We start from the raw sequence: 7,734 nt of genomic DNA, 5'->3' as shown, positions 1-7,734 counted from the left end.
AAGTATTGGAAACAGTTTCAAACATTGGCCTCAGGAGCAAGAGCTCTTAAAGTGATTGAACAGCACCAGCCAAATTTGGAGGAGTAATTACATGGGCAGGGATTGGAATTCTGAAACATAAGAAATTATGGCTTTATTCTAGTTCTGTTAACTACCATACCAGAGCATACATTAACAGCTAAATAATCATGTACTGTGGTGAGAGGTGTATGATTTATTTATATATGTGTGTATTGTTTTCGAGTTTGGACTTCAAACTAGTGGCATGTGTGTGTTGGCCTTTTTTTGAGGGGTAGTCTTTCCAGAGCAATGATTTTATATCATTTTGTGCCTCCTGGAGCATTAATGGAAGTTTGCTTATGTTGTGGTAGTTTATGAATTAATTTTAGTTTAGGGAAGCCCAGAGATTGAAAAGCTTTTAGGTAATTTTAAAGAGACCTAATTGGATCAGATGCAAGAATAGTTTCTCCTACAAGGGAGATTGTTCATAACAGTTAAGAGAATGTTATCAATGGATTGAGTTTAGCAAGTGAATCTTCCAGTCCAGGATTATTTGGTTGGAACTCTGCACGTTTGCAAGAATATACTAGGGAAAATGTTTCACAGGTCGGGGAAAAAAGCAGTAACATCAAATTTACAGATTCAATTTGAGAAGGAACGTTTCGCTGGTTTTGAGTAACTGTAAAATGATGATATTGGGCAATAGATGGGATTTTATTTGGCTGTGTATTTTGAAATCTTTCGAATTGTACAATATTTAGATAACATACTTTTAAAATTTCATATTTATTCCTTTGATGCAATACATTACCTTTATTTTTATAATCAAACCTGCAACTTTGCTTGCACTTCAATGAAAGACTGCCTTGTTAAAAAAGAACAGCATATGATCTATCAAGCCAGATTTTATTTGGGAATCTGACTTATCCAGTAATAACATCCATTATATCATAACAGTCAGAGTATACACTATACACACATTTGAGGGGTGGGAAAGAAGGATTCATTTCCAATCAATATTTTGAACAGTTTATACCAATAAATAAACCTCTGCTCCAATAGTTTTATGTGGGATGAAATGCTTTTAGTTCTGCTGATGGCGACTTAGGTGTACCATGAGATTGCAAGATGTTGATGAGCTGTTGACCTCATACAGTGCAGTTGAAACCAGTTTGTCACTCACACTCAGACTATTAGCTGATTTCTTCAGATTCTGGTTTCTGAAGACCTGATGGTGGGACAATTGTACAATTTATTGTATTAAATAACACATCATCAAATCATCAGCTAATGAATGAGGAGAAAATACTTCTGTACTGAGAGAATGAAGACAGTTTCTTTATTTAATGCAACTACTGAGAACAATAGATTTACGGTATGAATTTAGTTACTTCCAGCATAATTTAGTAAATTTGCTGGTTGAACAGTAAAACATATTTGTAACAATGATGCCTCTTTGTTTCCTATACATTGCAAGTGTAGAAAAGTGGCAGTAACATGTTTGTTCAACATCAAGAAGCATATTTTATCTCCTGGACCCCTGTAAGTAATACTATAAGAAATCTGCTGGTAACTTAATGAAACTTCCAATTGTGACCCAATGAAAGGGCAAAATATTCCATTTTTAATGTTTTTTCCGATTTTACTTCTGACACATGAACAAATGAATTAATAAATCAAAGTACAAAATTCTTTAGACTATGAGTTTTCTTGCTATGAAGCAATTGTTTTGAATATGGATTTATTAGACTTCAAAATTGTTTGTTTAAGCAAGCAAGGTACAAATTAATGAAGACTCTGAATTTGGACACCTTTTATCATATAGATAGAACAAACATTTTGGAGAATTTTATGATCTTGAGAATGGGTATATTGGGTTGCAAACTACAATTTCTCATGGTAATGAAGAGAAAAGCATGACTCACCTGTTTGCCAGGTTTCTAATTTATTTATTCAAAGGCACGTGGTTATGATGGCTAGCCCAGCATTTATTGCCCAACTCTAGTTGCCCTTGAGAGAGTTATGGTGAGCTATCCTTTTGAATCACTGCAGTCCTTGTGGTGTTGTGACACCCACAGTGCTATTAGAAAGGGAGTTCCAGGATTATGACAAAGCAACAACGTAGGACCAGCAATATAGTTCCAAGTCATGATGGTTTGTGCCTTATTGGGAAATTAACAGGTAATGATGTTCCCATGCTTATGTTGCCCTTGTCTTTCTTAGAGACAGGGTCATGAATTTGAAAAGTATGGGAGAAAGGAACCTGGTGAGTCAATGCAATGCATACTTTTGATGATATACTTTGCTGCTACTGGGTGTTATTGGAAAAGGGAGTCATAGTTAAAGTTGGCCGTTGGGTCAAGTGGGCTGTTTTGTTCTCAATGTGGTCAAGCTTCTTCAATGTTGAAGAAGTCCCCAGTGGAGAGTATGCCATCACACACTTGACTCCTGCCTTATAGATGGTGGATAAGAAATGGAGAAACAGGAGGTGAACGACTCTGTGCAGGATTCCTAGGCTCTGATGTGCTCTTGTAGCCATAATGTCAATGTACCTGGTACAGTTCAGTTTCTGTTAAGTGGCAGTTCCCAGACAATTATGCCTCTAAGTTACATCACTGTGCATGTGTAGACTGTCTAAGGTTCCTTGCATGGCAATCAGTGTGTCAACACATCAATTGTGGCACTGGCTTCCAGCTCTAGAAGTTGCTGTCAGTCATGGAGCTCAATGGGACATGCAGTCGGAAAGAAAATTACAGGAATGCTCTCAGAATGTAGGTATTGGAGGTTGCAGTAATAGATCAAATGCTACTTTCACCTCATCAACCCCAAACCTGGATGTTGCTCATGGTGATGGACTTCATCAGTATCTCAGGGGCCATAATTGGTGCTGAACACTGTGTAATCATCAGTGAACCTCTCCACAGCTGACCAGAAGAAGGAGAGAAGGTAATTGATGAAGTAGCTGAAAATGGTTGGGCCAAGGTCACTACCTTAAGGATGTCATGCAGGGTCGTCATTAGACTGAGACAATTGACTTCCAACAATCCCCAACCAGCTTCTGTTGTGCTGGGCATGATGCCAATCAGCACAGAATTTTCCAATTCACTCCCATAGAATCCATACTCACTTAATACCATACTCAGCCATCTGTTCCTTAATGTGAAAGGCTGTCATCTCACCATTGGAATCCAGTTCTCTTGTTCATGTTTTGTTCAGATCCAAGCCTGTATTGAGGTCAGAAGCTGAGTGGCCCTGGCAAAATCCAAACTGAGTGTCACTGAGAAGATTATTCATGTATGAGTGTCACATGATAGTCATTTGATGGCCTGATCCATCACTTTACTATCGATCAAGAATAGACTGGTGGGCAAAAATTGACTCGGTTTGATTTGTTCTGCTTTTTGTAGACAGCTCGTATCACAACAACTTTCCTTGTGGTTGGGTAGATATCATGTTGCAGTTGCTCGGCTAAGGGTACAGCTATTTTTGGAGAACATGTCTTCAGTACTATTGCTGGAAGATTATAAGGGCCCTTAGCCTTCACAGTATCCTGTGCCTTCATCTGTTTTTTGATCTCACACAAAATGATTTGAATTGGCTGAAGGCTGACATCGTGATGTTGGGAAACTCCAGAGAAGACCAAGTTTGATTAGCTACTCAGCATTTCTTGTTGCCAAGAAATTTTGGCGCAATTTTGGCACAAACTACTCTGCAATATGGAGTGAAACCAGTATGAGAGGTTCCAGTGCTGGATCTAGTTCCAGTCATCATGAAGACCCTACCTTTTCAATCTTGACTAAGGTGTGGTGACCCTCAGATTAAACTCACCACCAGTCATCTCTGCCTAATGAGAAAGCAGCCTCTGGGACCATGTCCTGTTTCACTGTCACAGAACTCCGCTGAAGTATCAGCCTAGATCATGTGCTTAAGTCTCTGGGGAGGACTTAAATCATGATCCTCTGGCACAGAAGCCACATGTGACAATCTTTACTGTTCCAATGTATTTATGGAAGCTTCCCCAAAATGACGGGTGGCATATAGCTAAAGCAAAATACTTAAGTTACCTTTTAACTCAGTGATGAAGGTACACGTAAAAAGTGATAAATTCTCGACCAAGCTAATGATTTGTTTTTTGGATATTAAAAGGAATCAATGATTTTGGCTATCTAACATCTTCAGAAGTAAGTTATTGACATATGCAAGCAACACTGGTGTCATTCTACAAATGGAAATACTCTGATTTCTTCTCAATATCTCTGAAATATTTATAAGATGATTTAAACTACATGCAATGGAACAAAAACATGAAAAAAAACGAAATGTAAAAATAGTTTCAGGCACTAACCACTATCTCAAGAACTGGAAAAACACAAGTTAAATAAAAGTTAAATATAAAAACAGACCAAGAACAGATAATCTGATAAGGGGAAAGTACGTCTATCATAAATGATTAGCATCTATAATTACCAAATGTCAGACTGCCCAAAGCCATACAGGGAATAAACTACAACTTTTGAATGGTTTTAAAGGTGGTATTATCTTATGGAAACATGCAGGTGGAACAAAGAACCTAAAATCCTAAACTAAAGTGAAATTCGAGCGTTATAGCTAATAGGTGTGAACAGCTTCTTTGTTAACTTGTTTATTTTCCGTATCAGTAAAGATAAGCTCATTATATGACAATTATGAACAGACAAGTTAAAGGCTCACTAATTTAATATGATGCAATAAATAGAATTATTAGGTTGCTTAATTTAGTTTTAAAAACAAATAAAATAATCGCTTGATTCTTAAACCAAATAAAACATGTAACCTTTTACAAACTGCACCATACTAAATGGGATCATTATTCTGACATAGTTTCTACCCTACATACAAACAAAAAATGTAGATGTAATCCCAACTAGAAAATAGATAATACCATGTTAGTATTAATTTAGATGATGTTACATTAACATTTTATTTTCTGATGTGGACATAGCTTAGTGGTAAACATGAGTTTAAAAACACCAGTTCAATTAATGATTAAGGCTTGCCATGTGTCACAAAGCTAGTCCCTTTTTTTTCCTAAAAGCTGTTCCTTGGCTCAAGGGCACTCTGTCCTTGATTTTCCTTCAGAGGGGTAATAGACCCAGCCAGGCTCAACTTAGTCTGGTTTAGTACAGAGATTAAAAGGATTTTGAGAGGCATTTTGTTTTTATGTAAACAAAAGAGACTTCAGGCCAAAGTGGTCATGCTTTAGAAGTGACCTGTATGAGGAAAGGGGAGTGGTCAACTCTCTTGCTGAGCTGAGCAGTTTTAGTTCAGTCTTGAACTGATTGGAAGTTCAACAGGGAGTTGTGTGGAAACTCTCTGTCTCTGTCTGTCTCTCTCTCTCTCTTTGCCCTTCAACTTCAATCTCTAAGCATGTGTTCCATTTATACTGGTTTTTAAAAGGAGTTTGTTAATTTGGACTGTTGCGTATATTCAGAACAACATAATTAACTTTAGTTGGATAGGCTGAGTTCTGTTGGGGTTCTTTATTCTGTTCTTTGAGTTTCATTGTGTAATTTTGAGAATAAATTATTGTCTGTTTTAAAATCTAGTAGCCAACCTAGCTAACGTAATTCAGGTAAATTTCACTGTACACTTACCAAAACAAATTGCACAGTTATAGTCTGAGCTGACTGCTTAAGAATGTTTTGATTGGTCTGGCTTAGTCCATAACACATGTGATGAATATGGTCAAGGACAACAGTGTTGCATTTATTACTAAATGTGCTGCTTATCTGTTGGAAGCCCTTCTTATTGTCAACATTTTTGGTGAAGTATTATAGCAATTATAAAAAAAGTTATTGCTATATCTACCAAACTTGATGATCTGATTTCACTTCAATTTCACTTGCTCAACCCTACCCCTGCCTCATCTCAGCTCAGCTGCTGCTGAAAACCTCATCCTTTGTCAATTTGAGACATAATTACTCATAATTAGCTGCCCCCACAACATTCTATTCTCCAGAAACTTGAGATGATCCAAAACTCCTTTAACCATGTCCACAGTCAGACCAAAGTCACATTCACCTATCACTCCAGAGTTTACTACGTGCTTCATGTTCAGTAATACCTAAGTATTATAATTATGATCTTTATTATCAAATCTGACCATAGTCTAACCTTTTCTTATGATTGGAGCCTTTTTCAGACCTATAAACATTTGAAATAACTGAGCTTCTGTAATTACGTCTTTTTATCACTAATTTTAATTGCTCTGTTTCATTGTTTAGGCCCTAAATACTGTAATTTCCTCCCGAAATCTCTCTAAGGAAAAAAAGACATTTATGTAACACATTTTATGATCTCAGGACTTCCCAATTCATTTGATGTGTAGTCATTATTGTGATGTAGGAAATGCTGCAGACAATTTGTGCAAAATAAACTTTCACAAACAGCGGTGAGTTCATGACTCGTTAGTCTGCTTTTGAAATGTTGGTTGAGGGAAAAATATATTGGCTGGGAGACGGAGGTTAATTCCTTCCTGCTTCTTTAAATATTGCTATGGGATCTTGTACCTGAAAGGGCAGGTGAAGCATTGGATTGACAAAGCTACTTTTCTTTTCTCTTTCAAATGCTCCATAACAACAACCTTCTTGAGAATCCAGTGAACCAGTTACCTTAGTATTCCCTCCTGTGGCCTTGGTGTTCAAACAACACTCACGTTTAATGTTTCACCATGTTAAAGGTACTATTGTAAGTTGTTTTATTCTGTTTAAAACACTTCAGTCCTCTGGAGCATTTTTCTCCTGTTTTTCTCCCTTCTTGTGATTTGGAACTGTGAACTGAGATTAGGAATTGAACTTTGAACAGCTGCTTTCTTTTTCAGAGGAGACAACAAAGGTGAATTGTTAGTACTAGCCTGGAAGATTTTGCAACTTAATTACTGTTATAGGTAAATCATAGAATCCTTACAGAGGCCATTTGGCCCATCGGTTTGTACCGACCCTCCGAAGAACATCCCACCTGTTAGGGATACCCATATTTGAGAGACGCAAGATGGCTGGCAGCTAAGCTGTCCTGCTAGCCCTGCAGAAAATGGCTGACAAATGAATAAACAGAATTACAAGCCTGCTACTGCATTAAAGTAAAGCACAATGGTCCCTTTGAGAACGGGTTATTCTGCGGCAAAAGGGTGCCTTATACAAATGACAGCTACAAGATTTATTAGAGACAGTTTGATAAGAAAGGTCTAAGGACAGACAGCTTAAAGGTTTACAACAAACATTGAAGGACAAAGTAAACTCTTGCAATAACAAACACAGATGAACTAATGGGATTATGGTTCATAAAAAATTAAGTTATGATATTGATTGATTCAATTCGCATTAATGACAGAGTATTGTCCCATTAGGTGAAGAGAGTTAGTTAGGACAAGGGGTGTAAATCATCCCAGAAGACAATCAGCCTAGCTTATCATGCAGCTATGAAAACAGCAGATAATGGCATTTTGCAACAGTTAGTTGTTTCTTTGAAATTATTCATATTATTGAGAAATAAGTTCTAGCCAAAGATTCTTCAGATAATCACAGAAATGTTGTGGTTCTGTTCGCCGAGCTGGAGGTTTTTGTTGCAAACGTTTCGTCCCCTGGCTAGGCGACATCATCAGTGCTTGGGAGCCTCCTGCGAAGCGCTTCTTTGATGTTTCCTCCGGTGTTTATAGTGGTCTGTCCCTGCCGCCTCCGGTTGTCAGTTTCAGCTGTC

Source organism: Chiloscyllium plagiosum, chromosome 24 (assembly GCF_004010195.1).
Source record: "Chiloscyllium plagiosum isolate BGI_BamShark_2017 chromosome 24, ASM401019v2, whole genome shotgun sequence".
Taxonomy (NCBI): domain Eukaryota; kingdom Metazoa; phylum Chordata; class Chondrichthyes; order Orectolobiformes; family Hemiscylliidae; genus Chiloscyllium; species Chiloscyllium plagiosum.
The sequence above is the reverse complement of the archived record's forward strand: the minus strand, read 5'-3'. Positions refer to the sequence as shown.